This window comes from Hirundo rustica, chromosome 14 (genome assembly GCF_015227805.2).
Source record: "Hirundo rustica isolate bHirRus1 chromosome 14, bHirRus1.pri.v3, whole genome shotgun sequence".
Classification (NCBI taxonomy): domain Eukaryota; kingdom Metazoa; phylum Chordata; class Aves; order Passeriformes; family Hirundinidae; genus Hirundo; species Hirundo rustica.
Window position 1 is genome coordinate 5,844,727 of NC_053463.1, and position 22,236 is coordinate 5,866,962.

Below are 22,236 nucleotides of genomic sequence, written 5' to 3' on the forward strand. Positions count from 1 at the left end.
GAAGAGGCTGGGGGGCAGAATCCTTCGTGTCTGGTCCCCATGCCCAGCCCACAGTGCAGCTGCAGCATGAAAACCATTGTTCAACCCCTCTGCTTCTGGGGTCTGGGCCCCTCTTCACTGTCCCAGCCACGGTACTTCACCTGGGAAATGGAGCACTTTGCAGGGATCAGCCCCTTTGGGAGCAGGAGCTCAGCACCAGCCACGGCGATGAAAGACACAGGATCCATCCCCTTTCCTCGTCTGGCTGCTCTGGACAGGGGTGTTTCACACCACTGATGGCTCCAGCTGCACAGTCTCACTCATGGAGAAGCCTGTGGCTGTGCTCCATGCCCAGGGTACAAACCTGAAGGGACCACGTTCAGTTGTGGGTCAGGGACAACCAATTCCATGGCCATGGCCACCCCATGGCTGTGGATGAGCCGTGACAGGGTGGGCACAGCGAGGAGCAACCTCAGCTCACTGAGGGTTTGTGACAGACTGAGTGCAACCTGGAGTGAAAACACAAAAAATTCACGCTGAGAAGGTGGGAGGGCAGGCATTTGACATAATTTGAGGCTGGAGGAGGAAGGGTGTTTATTTAAGTGCTTTTTTTAATCATTTGCCCTTTCTATTTTCTCAGTAAACAAATCACTGAATAGATGTTTGTCTTGATTGGGTTGATAATTCAAGTAAAAATCCCCAAATTCATGTTCTTTTGCCCATGACACCCTGGGGAAAGGGAATGATCTGTTAAGTCTTCATCAACTTCAAAGAACATGACTGGCAGGCTGGGACCCACTCTTCAGCATATTTAAGTGCCAGACTCTACCAGTGCTGTTAATAGATTTTTTTACCCCTGAGACTCACATTTCCGTATGTTCCTGTTTTTTCTTGTTGTTTGTTTGGGATTTTTTTTCAGAATAATGGCAAACAGACAACTCCTCCACCGTATCTTCTCCTCTGTACCTGTCAAGTCCTTACTTTTGAATTTGGAAGTAAATAAGGCCTTTTGAAACAATGTACTTTTTCTCTTGTCTCATTCTCAGACTGAGTTCTACACCAATTTAACAGACGCTTTTCTACAAACATCAAATTAATTCAAAAGCCTGTAATTCAAATTTTCAAAACTTGTCCAAGTTGTAAACAACTTAAAACAGATCTCACAATACAAGTTCTGAGCTGCTATAAGCTAGGATGCTGGCTCCACATACAATTATTAAATTAAAATTCAGGTTCCTCTGTAGACATTAAAACTTCCCTAAATCTTAAAGTTAAAACAGTTCAGCTTTGGAGATGTTTACAAATATTGAAAGTTTTCTGTGGCTCTGGATGCCATTTTTTACTAGTAACAAAAACAAGACCAGTGTCTAAAATTTTTCAGAATTTGGTTGTCAACACCACCATTCAAAGTTAATTCATTTTCAAATGTAATTCAGAGGCTTTTTCACAGGCAGGACAAGAACAGCAGTTCAGTTCAGGGTGCATGTACTTGAGATGTCTGGGGAAACAGCTGCTGAAAGAAGATATTTGCCATTAAACCTGGGGTTCAGCAGGAGTTATTCTGCAGTTAATAGAGAGCACACCTCCAGTTCTGCAGTCTATCTGCACTGCCATTACCTGCTTCTATTTATCATCGTTCCACAGCCTGAAAACTCCTGAACCTGCAGAGCTGCTACAGCCTTGGGGACAAATGGATTCAGGCAGGGCTTGGGAGCTCATCTGGCCCTGGAAAACCAATTAGCAGAAAGGCTTTGCTGGTATTGTTCTCTGTGGTCAGCAGAAGACCTTTCCTACAATGAGCTTTGCAGCACACAGCTCCTTCAGGGAACAGTAGGAAAGAAACTTTCTTCATCTGCCAGAATGATCCTGCTTGCAATGGGCTGGGGAAGTTTGCACTTAAAGCAGGGGGGATAATTAAGTGCAATGAGGTGTATATGTGGCCCGAGGATGCCGTGCAGCCCATGGAGAAGTTCTGTGTTAAATCCTTCCAGGAACCTGGAGTTTCCTCTGGGCTGCAGGGCTCAGTTGACGATCTTTGTACAAAGATCTGTTAAAGCATCAGAGCTGTTTCTATTTCCTCAACTTTCCTGTGATCTAACCCTGGGCTGGCTGCTTTCTCCTGCTGTGTCTTTCACATCCCACTTCTCCTGCCTTTTCTACCTGACCACTCAGAGCAAGGGAAAAGCTCGGCACATTCACATCTCTGCTTATGCAGAGCCTGACAAATTACTTCTGCAGGGAGATAAAATCTATGCACAGTTCCTGCCATCCCTCTCTGAAAAGCCCTTCACAGTTGTGAGCACCAAAGAAATAAATTAAAAGGGTCTTCTGCAGCTGTGGAGAATATTGGTCCTATTTTACTTCCTCTCCACTCATCCATCCAGAGCATTGATGTCCATGTGGCTGAAGAGCCCACTCTACCAGAGGAGCCTCCTTACATAAAAAGTCTAGGTCTGAAGAGAACCCTGAAGTATCTCCAGAGAAGGACAACCCTTGATGACAACAAACATTCCTACAACATCTGGAGTACAGATACATTTTTCTGCACTCCTTTCAGAATAAAGTCACTTAAATTGGGGGAAATGTTTTATAAAGGAGGAGATTAACAGTGCAGCATCAGATAACCATCGCAGCATCTCCCATGTTTCTTAAGGTCGATTAGAAGCTTATTAAAAGTGATAAATAATAGAACTCAGAGCCAGGATTCTGTAGGTTTCAGAATCTATGAAAGCAGAGTGCCGCATTGCTCAGCTGGCCAGTGAATATTGCTTTAACATTTGCACTTGTCACCAAAATACCCTTCTCTGCCTCTTGCTGTAGCCTAAGGGAGAGATAGAAGATCTACAGAACTGACAGGAAAATAAGATTTTCAAGAGATTTCAACAGAGGTCTTTACTCATGGCTATTCTTTTCTTTTTTCTACATGCATGATTTTAGTCCATTTGTCCCATCTAAAACATTTCTGTTTGACTGACCTACCTTGGAATGCACTTTTTCATCCAAGAAATGCTGTGCTAGTATCTCAGTCAAGAAATAGTATCGCTAATGTGAGGAGGGGTTAACTGGGAAAGAAGCATCAGAATCCCTCAGGTTCTTCTGTTCCCTGGCAAGGATGGTTCCTTTGCACGAGCTGGAAGCTGCAAACAGCTGCTCAATCTTGATATCATGTGCTGCTGAAAATGACTGGAAAAAAGGCATTTCTCCCTCAGCAAGAGAAAGAAATCTTGCAGTCGGCATTTTATTTTGTTGTGGTTTGGATCAAAACAGTTCTGTGAAAAAGAGCTGGTGACACAGAAAATGGGAGAGGAATTAGGTGTGGGAACAGCAGAAAACATTGATTTATTGCGGCACATTTCAACTTAGAACCATGATAATGGAAGTAGATAGGAAGATAATTTTTTGCAAATATATGGTGTCCTCAGAAAACCAAAACTTTCAGGTTGTCTTGACAGAACTTGTAAGTCCACTCTAGCAATTATGAACCTTAACCCAGGGTATGGGGTTAAGGAAGGGATGAGATGGTAGCAAGAATATTTCCAGACCTGGTCAGCTAAATGCAATTTAAACATTAGAAACATTCATTCTGTGACTACAAATACCATGACAGTCTTGCTGTTCCACATTATTTGTATTTACAGGGAAGGGGAACAGAAGGGTATGGCTCTTTACATGTTCCCTCCCCTGAATGCAGCCTCAGCACTGCAGCCCTGTGTTCTTGGTGCCCATATCTCCATAGGCTCACACACTTTGTGTGGTTTTTAATCTGTTTTATAGTGATGGTTGTCATGATTTAGCCTAAGTCCTCCTTCTCACAGCAACTTAAAACTGCCAGAGGTGGCCAATAAGGTCTGTCAGTACGGAAAAATGAAACATGAGGGTTTCAGTGTGAAACTGGGGCTCACACACCAGGCTGCAGGTTGGCAGGAGCTGGAAGGGTTCCCATTCTTTTAGGGAGATCTTCGGTCACATAACAGCCACAACTTCTACTTGGTGAGGCAATGGTCACTATATAAAAGCTGTCTAAACACAATACCTTACCAGCGTCCCAAGGAGACAGATTACATCAATTGACTCAAAAATTAAGTGTTTTACACTTTCTCTTACTGGTTTTGCCCTGTTCTTCCTATGGCCAGGCACCAGAGTAATGCACGAATGAAAAAGGACCACAAATAAAACCTATTTCACAGAGAATTCCTACCCACATTCGGACTTCATTTGGGCTGGGGCAGTGGGGCTGCCATCCTCATCTTCCATCTTTGACACTAAGGTTACTGCCACGCTGCTCTGCTTCCTCCCAGGTAAGAACCTTGAATTAAATGGGATGTAAAAATTAGTGGGATAGATAACTGCGGGCTGAAGGGTTGTTCATCCCAGATGTCCCCTCTCTCACTACAAACAGAAGTCATGGGCTAGGAAAATGGGCCAGGAGAAATCAGATCCCAAGGAGCCGCTCACAGTGAAAACCTCTGGGGAAATGAAGCTGCTCCATCACCCTCCTGACCACCCAGCTGATGTGCTCTGCCTGGGAAAAGCACAGTTCCTAAGAGCTGCTGAGAGCCGGGGCACCAGTGACTTCCACCAGCTTCGGAGGACATTCACAGAAACAAATTCTGGTCATTTCTAGAGAGGAAATGCCAGTCAAATGCACAGATGGCATTGTCCTCATGGCAAACCAAGAGGTCCACTGGGCATCCTTCATCAGAAGCCTCATCCCTCTGTACTCAGCATCGTTATCCTGCTGTTCTCTGCATTCCTCTTACAATTTGCCTGGTTCCAGAGGTTGCTGCTGTTTGATCTGTTTTATCTCAGACATAGCTTTGATGTATTTTAGAGCAAACAGAAGTACAGAAGAGGCCAGAGGATAACTAAGGTTGGGCAAACCCAGAGGAACTTGGCTGTATTTGATAACTGCTCAAACTATTTATTTAGGGTTCCAAAAAAGCCCCAGATTGAGTTCAGAGACCTTTGCCCTGTATTTTAAACCAGGAATTTTTCTTCCAAAGAGTCAATTTTTCCTTTTGTCATTGAGGAAATATGTTATCCTATCTAAAAAGAGGCTTGCAGGCTGATGTTAAAATGTGCTTTCTCTGTAAAATATAGACCTTTATTTTATTTTCTTTTCTATATGAAGTCTTCCTGCTGAAACATTCTTTTTGGATTTTTCCACTCTCTCTGGTTATTTTCTCCCTTTTTTCTTCCCCTTTCTCTTCCACTTCTCTTCACACACACCAAGCAATGTGCAAACTCTGTAACAAGCATGAGCAGAATTCTACTCAAGGATTGTTGTCTGGGCGTGTGGTTATCTGAAAAAAAAAAATCCCCTTTCTCCTAGCAAAATTGAGAAACCACAGTGTCATCACTATTAGGAAAAACATAAGACAGGATCACTTTCACAAATTGTTGTAGGAGGGTAATAAAAGGGTCCAGAGTTTTTTGATGTGTTCTCAACTGAAATATTTACTTTATAACCTAAGCACAGATTAATTGTAGCTACTTTAGAGAGTTTAGAGCTCCTCTTTGCTACCTACTTGGAGAGTTAGGACAATACAATACAGTAAGAAGAAGAAAAGAAAGGGGGGGAAGTTAATCTCTTTAAAACAAACAAAAAATTTACCGACTTGTCAGACTACAGAGAAATCCTCTTTTGGACCCTGAGCTTAGTGATCCACAGGACCCAGCATATGTGAGGAGCCCTGTTTGGTATCACACTGACAGAAAAGTTGACCTTTCTCTCCCCTCCACTGCAAGGTGAGGAGCTGCTCCCTGACAACTGCACACCAAAGAACAGAAAACCCCTGAGATCACTGCAGGTAGCAGAGGCACAGAGCAGCTGGTGAAGCCATAAATCCACAGCAGAATTACAGCACCTTTTTTTGTTGGTGGATACCCTCTGTCCATCCCAGTGCTACAGATGTGTTCCTGGCAGCTGGAGATGAGCAAGAAATGACCCAAACCTCCAGGTTATTCATCTCTGCTTGCTTAGGTGCACAAGGACACCTGAGCAAGTTAAGATGAATCACCTGAAAGCTTGAAGTGAAAGCATATTAGTTAAACTGCACTAAACTCCTGTGAAGATGCTCTTATTTTCTGCCTCCTGTAATCAGTTTAAATGATATATTAAGAAGCATTACTGCTAATTAATCTGAAAATTATGTGACCTGGAAATCAAAGCCACTTCATATTCTTGGATATGAAGACATTAATCTGAATTTAATTAATTTATTTCTTTTAAAACTTTCATTTATTCCCATTTCAGTGTTGCTGCTTCAAAGCCGTACCTCTGAAATGTGATGCATCCAAACAATTTCACAGTGCTCCTGCATTTTGATTATTGGAATAAGTTTAGGGAGAAGGGGGAATAATAAGGAGGTGAAAGATATGTTTAGCAACACAGTCAAAGAAGTTACTCATTGAAAGAAAGTTGGGCACACCTGAGTGTAACAGACAAAATGTCCACAGAAATTATTGGACCAGATGTACTTATCTGGAACCATTGTGGGTTTTTTGGATGAAATGGGTTTATGCCACTGCTTATCTACCATGTGGAGAGAGTTGATAATGCTGGTGCAAGGCACGGTTGACGGCTGCTGCTCTGCAAATTTCTGCCTTCTGTCCCATTAGAGTCCCAGTTGTGACCAGCAGAAGAAATAATCACCCCGTTCCAGGGCTGGAACATGATCAGTGTGAATGAACTGTGACACGTCTGAGTGTTCCACATGTGGGAATACTTCAGCTCTGCCAGACCATGCGCTGGAGACAACGGAAAATCCAACCCCAGGCTGCAGAGATGCGATCTCCCAGAACAGAGATCACGAACATGTGGAGAGAGACATTAAAATGAGAATGGCCCTCAGAGACTCCTGTTATCTTCCTGTTTGTCCTCAGCAGTTAAGAAGGCGCCAAATCTATATCTTTCATAATGTTTTGAAAATAAAACTGGGAGAATAACAGAAAACTTCAGAAGCTATTTGTTTGGGTATTTAAATGAGCTCAGTCCAGCTATATCCACCCTCTCAGCTGTTAGCTCTCCGCAAACACTCTAACAATGAGTTTTACTGGCAGAGTTGTTTGTAGAGAGCTAATTTCAGGGTGGCACACATATTTGCAAATACCCACTTGTAAGTTTGCTTATGCATGTATCTGTCATGGAAATATTTGCATATTCATCCAAATAAAGAGATAGGAAAATACTGTGCGACTTGCCTGTCCAGCCAAAACTAATGAACCCGAGGCTGATTGTTAGTAAAGGATTTGAACATCATATAGAAATCTGTGGTGAATAAAAATGAGTATGATTCATTTCAAGCATATTAAACCTGCTGTTGAAGGCAGTTTGCCTGAAGGGAAGAGTCAGTCAGTTGTTGGAGACTGTCTGTCCCCTCCAGTCAAGTGCCTGGGGTACTGGGGATGTTTGGGTCTGTGATCAGTTATTCTGCAGGCAGCAAGGCTGAACACTGGGCACGTTGTTGATTGTGGGTTATTCCCCTAATGCTTCTCAAAAATGAATAATTTTAACAGACGTAAGAAGGGGAGGGGAGGGGGAGCAGTGAGTAATAATTTGAATGAAACAGATCGTCAATATTTATTTGCATGAGAGATTGGATATGGAAATCCGCCAGCATCTCTGATGGGGCTGGGGCTGTGACACTCCAGAGAGCTGTCCATAAACCTCCTCATTTAGTGAGCATGAAGCATCCATCGTTCTGATTAATTGTGATGGGAAAGAGGGGCATGAAAGTCAATGACTGAACTCCCTTTCCACTCAGGACTCTCTCCGTGTCAAGTCTGGGCTGTGGGACAAAAATGGATAAGAAGTTTTCATCTTGCTAAATTTTTTTTAAATAATCCAGGAACTCAAAAGCATGAGAGAAATTTGAGGAAGAGGGATATGGAAGAGGCAGGACAAAAATGTGAGAGAATTTAATAGTATTCTAATAGACTGAAAAGGATTACATAAATACATGAAAATCTAATACGTAAGTATCTGTTACATGCAATACTCTGGGTGCCAGAATAAGAAAGTTTGTGATCTTCAAAATTGCAAGGAGGAGGGAGAAGGGCAAAGTGAAGGCACTCTCATTCTCCTTTTCTTAATTTCACTCTCTCAGGTTGTCCTATTATGACTTGGAAAAGTCGATGGCACAGCTGGAGGCACTCCTCTCTGGTCCCTATTTGTAAATACAGGATTAAATACTGCCACTACGCTAGGAGAATAGCACTATTCAATTGTATGACTTCCTTAGCCAACAAAACAATAATTAAATTAATCTTTTCACCCAGAGAGTCTATGTTGAAGATACCTAAATACTTCTTTCTTTTTGGCAGAACATGTTCCTGTTGGAAAATTCTGTTTTAATGAAATTGCACATTTGTATGCACTTGTATTGATTTTTATCTGATTTTCCAAGGGAAAAATAAAGAACATTAGCATTTCGACAATGTCAAAATATTTAATTTGATTTCATATGAATATTTTGATCTTTGGGAATTTGAAATGACATTTCATTTTGCAAATACATTGTATATTATCAATCAGGAGATAATTATAACACTAAATAAAAAACCAAGAGATGGTTTAATTTTTGTTACAAGAGAACATTTTGATAGCCTCATAGCAATATTTTTTCCCAATTTCAGGGATTGTTCTAAAGTGTTCATTTCCCTAGGATTGTCAAAGGCCTGCTGAGATGATGCAATGTTCCTCAGAGATACACAACTTATTTCATGCCGGTGATGCACCCCAGGTACAAGACAAGCCAGGTGCACACAGATGTCAGTGCCAAGTACCCATGACAAAGAGCAGCAGCATCAGCTTGTGCCCCAGAAGTTGGGCTTTGAAAGTGATTTGTGGGAGGATACCAGCATTTGATTCCAGACCAGCTGAGTTGTGACTATATCCTTATTCAGAGGAAGAGACTCTGGAGTCACTGGAGCTTTGTGAAACTTCTCTTCCCATCCTCTGCCCTGCTGCCTCTGAAATTTTCCCACTGATTAATTACCAGAGGAGCAGCCCCTGGGTCTCTGCAGACCGTGCTGCTTTCACAGCAATCAGTTCTGCAGCGTGCTGTGTCTGAAACTAAACTTCCTTGGATCAGATGCATCTTCTGTACTGCATGAATTTTCAGTTGAAGGGGAGTTTATCCTAAGAAGAGAACACTTGAACTATACCCTGGGTTAGTTAAATTCATAGTCTGGTTCTGCTCCACAAGGTGAGAGTCACTGCTCTGAACTGTGTTACTGTACTAGGCAAGCATCACAGCTGAAGTATTTGATCCTGCATCTATTCTTAAATAAATCTCCATGTTGTGGCAGAGCAGAGAATGCCAGACAGTTAAAATCATTATTTTATCAGTTGGCAAAGCCACAAAGTTGAAAAGGAATGAATCCAAAATGGTGTTATTTTAAAATCTAAAATAATTTTGCAAGTTGTTTGGCGTCTTCATTTATTCAGTACTGATTCAGTACATAAATAGTGTGTATGTGTGTATATATCAGCTAGAAACTGGAAAAGAACCAGCAATAACATGATCCTTATAACCCACCCAAAATTTTAGGGCTCTTAAGCATTAGTGGAATGGCCATTCTGATAGCCATGGTAAAGTCTAAATCTGAATGCTGATCCTCAGCAGCAGATCTGGGGATATTCTATTGCAGAAGGCAGGGTTGAATTCAGGATGAACACAAAGGACCCTTTCCTGTTCTCTCTGCCTGCCTTATTTATCCTTAAATCACCTGGCTTTTGTCAAAGTTTCAGACTTACCAGCGACCATTGCAAAAAACCACTGGAGTTCACTCTGTGTGGGATCTCACATGTGTGTGCATGGGGAGAGGTGGCAGAGCATTCAGAATCCACCAGACTCAGCAATCCTTAGTATTAACTATGTCTAATTGGAAACAATCCCTTCACCTTTGATCTTAATAGCTTTTTGAAGGTAGCAGCCCAAATGCCTACTGTCAGAGCATGGGCTTTAGGTCCAGGATTGAGCAGGATAAATCTGTGTCTCTGCAGCCTTTGATTTTTAATGTTTCTCACTTAATAGAAGCACCCCCATCCACCCACTTCCTTGTTCTGCTCTAGCCCCAGTGTTCCTTTTCAATCCCAGCAACTTAAGAAGAATGAAAGCTGCAAAGAAGAGGGTATGGAGAATGTGTATTTTTAATTAAAACTGTCCATAAGCATTAGAATATTTATTAAAAAAAAAAAGTCCTAGAGCTATAATTCTGACATCAGTGTAGTACGGAAAAGGCAAAAACTCAAATATTACAATATCCTCTTCCCATTTTCCTCATTCTAATAATAGTCAAGTGTACTGAAAGTCTACAGGGATGTCCATCTGCAAAAAGAATTACACAGCCTCCCAGTGGAAACTTATTATTTAGAAAATCTGGATTCAGCTGCTCATCTGTTTTCTTAGACATTATTACAAGTAACTCAGCTGGATTCATCACTGTGTTGGAACTGATGGGATGTGCCTGATTGCAGCATCTTCCATGTGGGATTGGAAGTTTAGGTTCAGCTTACCCACCCGTAGAGAGTTTCTTTTGTCTTGCTGCAAGACACATCAGGAATGATTTGAAAAGCAATCACAAAACAGTAACAACAACTATAAAATCCCTCTGAAATCAGACACTTTGATCTAAGTGCCTAGACTGTTAAGAAGATAATCTCCTAGAACAAAAGGAACAAAAGAAATCCTTATGAAATCAAATGCTTGTTTTCCAGAAATGACAAAGGGAGGGAAGGTTGATCTCTCAGCTTCTAGCAAGGACATCTTTACTCCTGGGGAAATGCTAATTGTCCTAAGGGCCTCTGTAACTCTACACCACGATGTGTGTGCTCAGAAATTCTGGTTCAGTAGGTGACTCTTGGTAGACTTGTGTTCTCTACAAGGATCTCATTTTTAAGGAAGGTTTCTAACATTCATCATTTCAATGCCATTGCCATCAGCAGACTCTTGCTCCCTTGGGCCAAAAAAATTCCATCAATTTCTAAGCACAGTAAAATTCAGATGTTAGTTTGTCACACTGTGCTGTCAATAGTTGATACCCTTTTTGATGGGCTGTTTGAGAGTTAAATTCCACATTATTATGCTGGAATTAAACAGGAAGAACCTTGTTTCCTGAATTTTTTGGGGAGAAGACAGTATCAGAATTTGTGGCTGGTGGTAAAGAAATGTCTCCTGAGAAATGGAAAAAATAAAATCTTCCTTCAGGGTAAGGAGACTGATTATTTTGCAGAGTTTAATATCATTTTACTGAGTTTAATACTGTTTTACCCAAGCAATGAAATGACAAATGAGGAAAGCATTGCTGCCATCACTGCCCTCTCATTTCAAACTCCTTTCTTAGTCCTTCTGACAGGATTAAAGACTGGTGCTCTGAAAGAATGCTGGTTGCTGCACCTCCTAGTATTTGGTCTTTACTACCTAAAATGGACATCTGGGAGCCTGGAGCGCAGGAATAGGAATGCATTTCACAAAACACACATAGATGCCTTAAACCAGGCTAAAAAGGGAAATTGCTGATTGCAACAGGAAATATAATAGAACCCAGTTTAATATATCACCTTTCAAATTCTGGATATCCCAAAGAGCTTTACAAAGTAATAAGTTAGGAAAAGGTAGCAGTGGCATAGCAACTCCATAAATAAATACTGTGGCTATTATTCACTTTAGCAATAACTCATGCTTTTTAGACACTAAGAGCTAGATTTAGCCTAGTTTTCCACCAGCCAACATTCAGGCCTGGGGTCTCTCAGGGAGAATTTCAAGCCTCAGAAGATGGATGCACAAAATAAAGAAATTGCATTTTCCAGAAAGAATATGATCCAAAGAGTTACTGGAGTTGGTGAGAAAAATGAGTCGTCTCATATTTGAACCAACTCATGGTTTTGAGAAACAAATGAGATCTCTGAGGATAATTGGAACCGAAAGATTACATGTGCCTATGAACAGATGGCACCTTGTGGAAGCAGTTACCTCACTGGTCCTTAATGGACCCCTTATTTCAAGAGGTAATGGAGACACTATGTTAGCTTTCATTTTCATGAATAATAATTCTAAATTTAGTCTTGACTGTGTGAAGGCTTGTGGAGTTAATAAATTGCCTGTCAAATCTCCTGTGAGAATGGGAGGCAGAGAGGAGGGAACGAGGACTAAATTGGGAATGGCCGTGCTGGGCCCTGATGGAGCCCACGCCTCCGTGTCAGGGCACTGAAACCTGGGGCTCACTCTCTGTACTGGAACACTGACAAATAAATGCTGCTGCAACAGTTCTGAGCAGAAAAATACACCTTGGACATTGTCTTCATTAGCTTCCAGCTGTTCATGGCTGCCTGTGGTCACATGCAAATCCTTTGGCCTGTCCGAGGGTATCCATCCATCCTGGATAATGCCACGGAGCAGAGAGGGCCTCACCAAAAGCTGCATCAGCCCTGCCTTTCTCCTTCGAGCTCTGTTTAATGGTACATCAGGTTTGTGTCATTATCACGACAATTTGTGATAATTGTCCAGTGTGAATTCTCTGTCCTGGAAGGCCTGAGTGCAGGCTGTGCCCAGACAGCAAGAGCCGTCTGCAGGTTGTCCAGCCTCCTCCTTCCCTGTGAGATCAGGGATTTGTGCACCCTTCCTGCTCTCCCCAGGCTGAGGGAATCATCCCCTCAGCTTCTCCAAGGCTGATCCATAAACTTGGTGCCATGAGGCCTTAGCACAACAATGCCAAACACTCAAAACTCCGGGAGATTTTCTCCGTGAACAGAAGGAAGCTGCGCACAAGGCCCTGTTAGAATGGAGGTTTCTGCATCTCTTTAAGAACTAAAATCTAAATGAAGGATAAAGGAACTTGGGAGTTTTTGTGCACCAGGGAGCTGTGTGAAGCTGTGTGAAGACAAGGCTGCTGCCAGAGGTCTGTGGGTGCGTCCGTGTGTCACAGAGCTCCGTGTCTGCCATGGATCCCCACAGGAGCAGAGGCCAGGGTGGTCCTGCGGGCTCCCTGCAGGGATAGGGCAGGATTTGGCAAGCTGAGGATACTGATGGGGCTCCTGGAATATCTCACCAGCAAAAGCAGCAGTGGTGGTTGTTGTGGTGCTAAACTGGAGACCTGGAACCAATGACAGCTGTCCTGGAGCAGTGGGAAGAAAAGGAGAAGAGCACAGGCAATGAAGGGGTGAAGGTGGCTTCCACTGTTTTTTTGGTACATCTAGGGATTAAAAATAAAATGTACCTCAATCATTAGAGCCTCTGCATACCAGCCCTTCTGCTCAACCTTGCCACAGCACTGCAGTGTGCCTTTAAGGGACTCATTAAAGAGTTTGGGGACTTAAGAATCATTTAGAAATCCCAGGGTTTCCAGAGGCAGCAGAAGTCTCCTAGGGCCCCATCATTCATCTCCTCCCCCTAATTGGCTCCTTGGTCAGTTTAGCTTCCTCTGTTTTCCAAATCCCCTCCACAATCCCAAGATCACTGGCAAGGCAGGGGCACCACAGAAGGTGTGCTTGTCCCCTTAATTTATGAAAAGCAAAATTGTCACTTCTCTGCCTCACAATAAGGGAGCTAAGACGCAAGAGGTCAGAAAGGAATTGAGGGCATCCCCTGCCTTTTCCAGTCTGCTGCACTGAAGAGCTGGAATCCATTACCCAGCACACCTACAATATCTCACATTCCCACACAGATTAATTTTAGGTTGGTCGGCTCATTGCCTTTACACCTTGTGTGCAAGTGTAAAACTTGATCTACAGTGTTTGAATTTAAACAATCTGTACTGCCAGTTTTTGCAAGCATGATGATAGGCACAGAGGATTGTCAACAAACAGGCACGTTACTTTTATTTCCAATCCAAACACAGCATCCTTCCTGATTCCTTCCTCTTAACCCTTCAATATGATGTTTTCTTTATTTTTTTTTTTTTATGGCATGCTGCCAATATCGTGTGGAGATTTGATTTCTATTTCAGACTCCAAAAGGGAATTCCTGAGATGCTGGAGAGGAGGATGAATTAAAAACCCACAGGTGTAGGATGGGGTATATTGAGTTGACTGGAGGTGATTCTATTTGATGAAAAATCTGGAGGTTTAGTTTAGCTCCAGAATAAATACAAAAGACTTTTTGAATGTGAAAGCCAAACTGAATGGAGCTGGTGTGGGTAGGTTTGAACCGGAAGACATGGTCTGGTGCCCCACTGGATAAAGGATGTGTCAACCCAGAGAGCTCTAAATCAGTGACTACAACTCCTGAAATGCAGAACTGAGCCTGAACCATGCTGCTCTTTGAATATAAACTGCTTTGGATCCAGGCTCTTCCCTTGGGACAGGGGCTCACTGAAAGCCAAGGGCAGCCCCAGGGAGGCAAGGCCAGCTGTCCCAAAGCTGCAGAGGTGCACTGGAGTGTGCCAGGCTTAAAAGCAGTGTGGCTGTGTCCTGGAAACTGGACATCCCTACAGGAATTTTATTTTTCTCTGCATTACACATGGGGACTGCATTATCTGGAGGCTTTCATTCAGTTTGTTTTTTTCATCCTGTCTGAGTGAAAATCAGCTTAAAGCCCCAAAGAAACATGTATTCCAGCTAGGGAAAACAGTCCTTGTCCCTCATGCACTGCACTTACTCTCCCAGCCTTCAGTACAGGACATTAAAAAGCAAAGCAGAGTTTCCAAGCCTCAATCCCTTCCTGGTGGGGTAGAACACCAATGAAAAAAAGCAACTCTAATTTCTTCTTCTTCCCCAGCTGCAGGCAGATTGTGACTTTTGTCCTGGGGATCTTTCATGACAGACTCATCAGTGGGCTGCCTGAAATGCACATCTCAGCCGCTCTTGTGGGACCTGGCAGTCACCTGGTGGGAGGCTGTCCTGGCTCTAGGTGTTGCAGGATAAGGGGTGTGCAGGTCTGTAGACACTGCTGTCACAGCAGTTTCCTGCAGCAGTAGCTAAATTAGTTTTCAGCTAACTGGTTTGGGATTTAGTAGGAGATAGCAATTAAGGCAGGAAGGAGTTTAGCAGTGTAAATGATCCCTCTCTACTGCTGCGACCTGATATTACCCCTACCCAAGTTATTAAAAACACAGCAACCCCTAGGAGTCCCCCAGGCCTTCACAGACACCTGCAGTACATCTGTTCCTTACACTTAGGAATGTCTACGACGAGCAGAACTCTGGTTCCCAACTGAAGCAGCGTGGACAGACGCACTGCTTTGCTCGCAGCGCACAAAGGAGGGCGGGGGGCTTTATTTCCTGGGCAAGTTTTCCATCATCTTTCCTTCCCCGCCCCTGCTGCTGTGCCTGCTAATGCCTGTGATCATTAGCCATGAAAATGGCACCCATTTGTCTCCTTCTCCACAGTGCCCGAAGTGCAGTTGGACTCCAGCCAACGGGAGCAGCAATTCCATGGACACACAGCACTGCCTTAAGAGTGTATTCACGAAAGCATGTTAATGCAATTACAAGCCCAAATGAAGCTTGTTTCCACCTCACAAAGAGTTCCAGCCCTGTCATCCTAAATCAACAAACCAGTAATTTTTGATAAAACAAAGGGCTTCTTTAATAGGAAGATGCAGTATTATTTCTTTTATTATCCTGTTCCTTCAATTGCATGTGTGATGCTAAATATCTTCAAACAGCCATTTAGGCACCCACAGAGAGAAAGCAGGTTTACAGATTTCTTTGTTGCATAGTTTTGGCTGTGTGCTCCCCAGAGCATTGCCATTTTGTTTGTTTTCCTGCTTGGAGAAATGGATGGTTCCAATTTTCCAATTTGTGACACCACCCCCCCCCCCAAAAAAAAAAAAAAATTATATATATATATATATCCATGCGAGTCAGAAGGTATAAAGTACAGAAGGAAAATGCCAGAGGAGTCCTTTTATTACAAGGGTAAACCTGGAAAGGAGGATACATTTCTTGTGAGTAAAGGAAAATAAATGAGGATGACAAGAGCAGTGAATTGTCTACGTAACATGACCCTAAGAAAAGACTGAATAAACTGAGATTTTTGACCTGAAGAATGGATACAGAGGAACACCACAATGGCAGTTGTCCTCTCCCAATATTCACACCAAGAACAACTGGAACTGATGGGCTAACACTGGAGCAAGGCAGATTTAAGGCAGAGATTTGGAGAACAGGGACTGAAGAGGTGAAGACAGCAATGACAGAAACCTGGAGACCACCCTGGGGAAATCAGAGACCCCACCATGGCCACCCTGGACACAATTTCACACATTTGGCAGGCATGGGAGTGATCTCATGTTGGGCTAGGGGAAACTCCTAACATTATCCTCCTGCTTTGATGGAAATCTCTTACTGAAATGATTAATTTTTTGTCTCCCTGGGGGAAAGAAGTATCTGTGAGGCTGCCTGTGCTCCACAGATGCAGCTGCAGCCTCCTTCACACACCTCTTCCCATGCCACCCTTTCTGCCTGTGCCCTGACACTTTTTGTCTCTGCCATTCATCATCCAGAGTTAAAAATGCAAGGGTTGGTTTTTGAATGCAAGGATTTTGATTATCTTATTACCATGGTGACCAGGATGACTCTCATGCCCATCTGCGCATGGCAGGATGCTGCAAACCTTTACTTCAGTGCAAGCCAGGAGAATTGTTCTCTGTTTTCCTCCTCACAACTCAGAGCCACCTCTGTGCAGGAGCTGCTGATGCTGCACAATGTAGTTATCTATTAAACACCAGGTTTTGGGGAGAACCAGAGAGTCAGGATCTGCACAGATAGGCTATCCTGTATGGAAACATGTAGCCCCAAATAGGTTAAGGCAAAGAGTTCTGTTAAAGAACAGCAAAAATCAGAAAATATGATTTAAAAAAAAAAAAAAAAAAAAAAAAAAAAAAAAAAAAAACCCACAAGAAGACAGATATATTAAAGAAAAAAATCCAGATTGGACTAAGATCTGAGAGATGGGTAGGACTTTGGAAACAGCCTCCAAACAGAGCTCAGAACAAAGGCTTTAAGATCTGGCTTTCCTCGTTTCATTATTGTTAATGGAATCTCCCATGTCCAAATGAAAGACTAATTTAAGTCTTACTTAAATATGCCTTGAGTCATTTCTGTGCATTTAAGTCTTAGTTAATCTTCCTTAACTCTTTTTGTCACTTTCTTTGAAAGGAAGATGAGTGTAATTAATGGAGCAGTCAACTTTATTCTAGTCTTAAGAATTTTTGTGATAACTTTGAAAGGTTTGGCCATTACTGCAGATGAAAATCTAGCAGATTAAGTGTTGCTGTATCTTAAGGACATGTCAGTCCATCACTTGGAATGCTTTCATTGTGCTCAAGTACGTTTGGACCAACTTCAAGGCTTTGTTATGATAAGGAATACTAATATTTTAATTATAGCTGCATTCAGGAAAGATCTTTTATTTAATACATCCTAATTTTTTTTTTTTTTTTACTCTTCCAGACCAAACCATGACAAATAAACACTTCCTCCAAATGATTTCACCTTGGATAACACTGGCTCCGTCTCCAAATAATGAGGATGGCTGTTCTTGTGTGGACAGGGATGCACATAGGAGCTTCCTCTTTTTTGGGGTAACACCACTGAGATTTATGCTGCTTATGCTCCAGGTAAATTCATCCAGCCAGCTGCCTGTGGGAGTGATTCGGGAGGTGAGAGCAGCCCCCAGATTGCAGTAATCCATCCCCAAACAGGGGCACAGAGTCTCACAAGGAAGAGTGATACAACCCTGCATCTGCCATGACAGTTTGGATGCTGTGGGAGGTGCTGATGTCTGGGTTCTCAACCTCTCTCACCCCTCACATCAGAAAACTGTCAGATTTATGTTAGGGGGTTGAAATTGTGGCTTCTCCAGTGAGCTCTGGAAAGCTGCTGGCTCTGATGCAGTGTCTGCAGTGTCGTCATGCCATGCAGACCTAAAAGGGCAAAAGTGTGTTTTCATGGAGGAGCTGGTGCCAGTCTAAGCAAGGTGTTTCAATAGATGCAGATGATGTAGAAAACTTCCTTTTTCCAACAGCAGCTTGTTTCACCCAGCTCCATGGGAGAATTTCATCTTGAGAGAGAAACCAAGCAGTGTTGGGAAGAAAATCATGGAGATCAGAGCAAAAGACACAGATGAAAACTGCTGTTACTGACCATCTGATGGGGAATTTGCTCCCACAAATTGCCTTCATAGCCTGGGAGTGCCCATAGCTGCATTCCCAGGTCCCTGTTGTCCTGCTCATGGAGGAAATGGAAAATAAATCCCTAGCTCCTCAGGGATGCCCTTTCCTTTCTTGTGGGCTCATTTCTGCCTCTATCACCTGGTAACATTTGTCATTTCCAGCTTTAGCCAAGCAAATTTCAATCCTCTCTTGTTTACTTTTGATTGCTTTGTCTTTAATGTAGCATACAAGGATTTTATGTGCTTCTGTTTCATCAATGTAATTCTTTTGTTGCTATGGCAATCAGCTTCAATTTTCTTTCGTTCTGGCAATTGTATTTTTATAGTCTCCTGCTCTCAAAGAGATAAGCTGCCTTGTATATCACACAGACACTAAGTATTTTCTCTACATAGACACAGCCAACCTTTGCTTTAAGACTGCTGCTGTTATTTGCGAGAGTAGTTTACTCCTGCTGATGATGACATTTTTATTCCTTTCTGTGGGGTCTGTTTCAAAAAGGAGGTTTGCTCAAATTTACTAATCTGCTCTACTGCTGAGCACATGCAATGGTATAAGAGGTGCACTCCTGCAGGCACTTGGAGTCTATGGAAAGAAAACATTCAAGCCCTGGACCTGACAGCGGAGATGAGCACAGTGGTCTCAGCAGATCAAGAATCATCATAAATTAGAGCTGATTCATTTAATATGTTGGGAATAACAATGGGGGGTGGGGGGGGGGGGGGGGGGTGGGAATCTTGAGGAAAATAATTTCTTAAATTTACCGGTATATCTGAAAGTTGAATTTTCAAAAATATCATAGAAAAGTATTTGTGGGCATTCCATCACTGTTGGTCACAGAAAGAAACACTGGCTCAGGGGTTCCAGGCTGGGCAACAGGCAGTGAGCACAGGGGTGCTGGTGGACAAACCCTGCCATGGGAGGAAGCCAGCAGCAAGGTCAGACAACTCCAGCACCACTGGATGGTCCCAGTCCCCTCCAAGTCATAACCTGCTGTCATTAACTGGGTGTCTGTGAAAGCATCCACCATGAAATAATACCTGAATTTTCTGAAGTTAAATAGGTAAAGCAAAAGCTGTGCACAGGCACAAAGCAAAACAAGGAATCATTCACCACTTCCCATGGGCAGGCAGGTGTTCAGCATTCCCAGGAAAGCTGGGCTCCATCACATGGCACTGTAACATGGAAAGACAAAGCCATCACTCTGAATGTCCTCTCTTTTCTGCTTTTCCCCCCCCAGCTTTGTATGCTGAGCATGACACCACATGGCCTGGGATGTCCCTTGGGTCAGTTGGGCTCCGCTGTCCTGGCTGTGTCCCCTCCCAGCTCCCCATGCACCCCCAGCCTCCTGAACCATGAGATGAGGAGCAGAAAAGGTCCCAGCTCTGTGAGAGCCCTGCCTGACTGTCATGAAAACATAACTGAATTATCAACACTGCTTCCAGCACAAATCCAAAACACAGCTCCATACCAGCTACTACCAAAAAAATCCACTCCATCCCAACCAAAACCAGCATGTGTCATGGAAATATATGTGTACCAAGACCCACTTCCTGTCCTAGGGAGAAAGTGGTAGAGCCCAACCACAGAGAAATCAAAATGTAGAATAAGGTTACACAGGGAAAAAGTTGCAGGGATAGAAATTAAATTGAGATCTCCCATTTCCCAACCATCCCAAGTCAAATATAAAAATGGTTAATCAGCACATTTTTTTGCAACCTGCTGATGCATTTGAAAATCTGTGCCTATTTTTTTCTCTCCTGTGAAAGCTTGTGCCATTCATTGTTAAGCTCTGAAAATGCTCCATACTAAAGTTATCAAGTCTGTCATCTCTTCAGCGCAGTAAAACCAGCCTCCTCACTATCCTCTCTCCCAGGCAGAGGGTGGAGAAGGAGGCAGAATTTACATGGGCTCATTCTGCCAGCATGCCGAGATTTGTGTTGCATTTTTTTGGCCATATGGCTTTGTGATTGTCCCTAATGAACATTAGGTAGCACTGAAGAGGGATGGTGTACAAAGGACCAGAACTTGAGGAATCCACCCCCCTTTCTCCCTGCAGCTGCCCTGGGGCACAGGGAGATCCTTCTCTGCTGGTAGCCGTGACTCCACATGTTCCAAACCACTGCAGATTTCATGGCATGACAAAGTACACACCAAAATCGACGCTGGCTGGATTGATCCCACTCCCAGCAATTCAGAGTGACAGGGCTTTATTATTTGATAAGCCACGGTCATAATAAGCCAGAAAATGGCTGTTTATTGGAATGAGACCCATTATAAATGACAACGAATCATCACCCACCCCCCCCCCCCCACCCCCCCAAAAAAAAAGGCAAAAAACAAAAACCAAAAAACCAACAAAACCTTGCAGTCCAGATGCAGGGAATAAATCCTGCTGTCCCTGGGGAGGAGATTTGCCGCAAACAATCAGACTCCCCAGGATAACCAGTCAGAAGCAGTTAATGTTCAGTTAGCACTGCTGCGTGTGCCTGCTCCAGAAGAATATTCCACGTTGCTTTGGAAGAGAAAGGGCTGCACCAGATGGCAAATAATTAGAAATGGAGCACTGAGAAGCTGATTGAAGATCTAAGGGAATGGTATTTCATAGGTTTGGCAGATTTTTTTATTTATTTTTTTTAAACTACATTTTTGTTCTTTGCAATGTAGCTGCATTCTTCAACACCCAGGAACAGTGGAGGTGCTGGCCACTTTTTCAAACAGTGCCTGAAATATCTGACATTGGTTTTTACAGCAAAGAGAACTGGATACTTTTGGACTCTGAGTTTCACCATACTCTAAGACAAGGACCTGAATCTAACACTTGTAGTTCCCAAATGGATTTATGCAGCTACTGATAATAGTAATGTAATCGGTAATAATACTGATGAGTTCAAAAAACAGAAACATACTTTCCATGCTGAGAAGACAAAAGTCTTCAGGGTCTCATTGCTGATGGTCCCACATGTTAAAATTATTTAGTGTAATCTCTAGAAGTTTGACTCTTCTTGATATAGAGTTCTGGGTTAGGTACCTGCAATATTTAGATAAAGAATTTCTTTGAGCATAAACTGGGGCACAATTTAGATTCCAAGGGATTTGCATTTTTCTGGATACTGGACAGCTCAGGAATGTATTCCAAGTGGAAAAGGAGAATAAAATCTTCCTGGCCATGAACACATGCAGTGTGGGGATACAACTGGAGTTATTGGTAAAGGTTGCTTTTCTTTCTTTTTAGGAAACTCACAGCCACCACTATCCACTGCTAATTTTCTTCACATGGAATTGAGAAAATGAGTGACCATCATTTCAATGATGTCCTTTCATTTTAGTGATTCAAACACAAGTGGCTGAGCTTCCATCTGTTCAAGTGAAATAATGACAGAAGTCTAACATACAAACATACTTCCTACTCCTCCCCCAAAAAATTATTCCTATAAGTGGCTCAGTGCTTCATAAAATGGAACACTTCATCAGTATTTATTTTCTGCTTAATATAAATTCATGAAAAAAAATGGGAGGATTCACTATCTGGTACATCATGACTGTTGTGGGATGAAATATTACCTCATTGTCCTGAAAATGCAGGTAAACCTTATTGCTCACTGGATAATGATTGTGCCTTAGTTCAACCTAGCACCAGCTTCTGAACTTGGTAAGAACATTAATTACTGGTTTTGAGTCTTGTTTGAAAGGTTGCCTTGTTCTCTTTTTCTTCATTGTTCCCATCACAAATAGTAATTGTCAGGTTTGGAACTAATTGTTCCAAACAATTAGTTTCTCCTGACAGAGAAACAAAGTTAGCGATTAAGAAAAAAGTCTTTGTGAAACTTTTAGTGGTGAAACAAAGTTACAGGTGAAGGAAAAAAAAAAAAAATCTTTGTGAAACTTCTGCTGGAAAAATAATTTTCAAAACCTCTTTGTATCTCCCATCCCAAGACTTTTCATCTACACTTCTCCATTGTATTGGAAAAGTGAAGGACAAATTTGAAGTTCTACTCACTACTGTGCAATTATATTACTCACACTTTGGTTCCAAGAACACACACTGTTATTTCTCTTTTATGATTTACTGCCAGACTCTTCGCTGGGTTTTGGTTTTGGTTTTTCTTAGAATGGTTTAGGAGACTTTTGTAGAGATAAT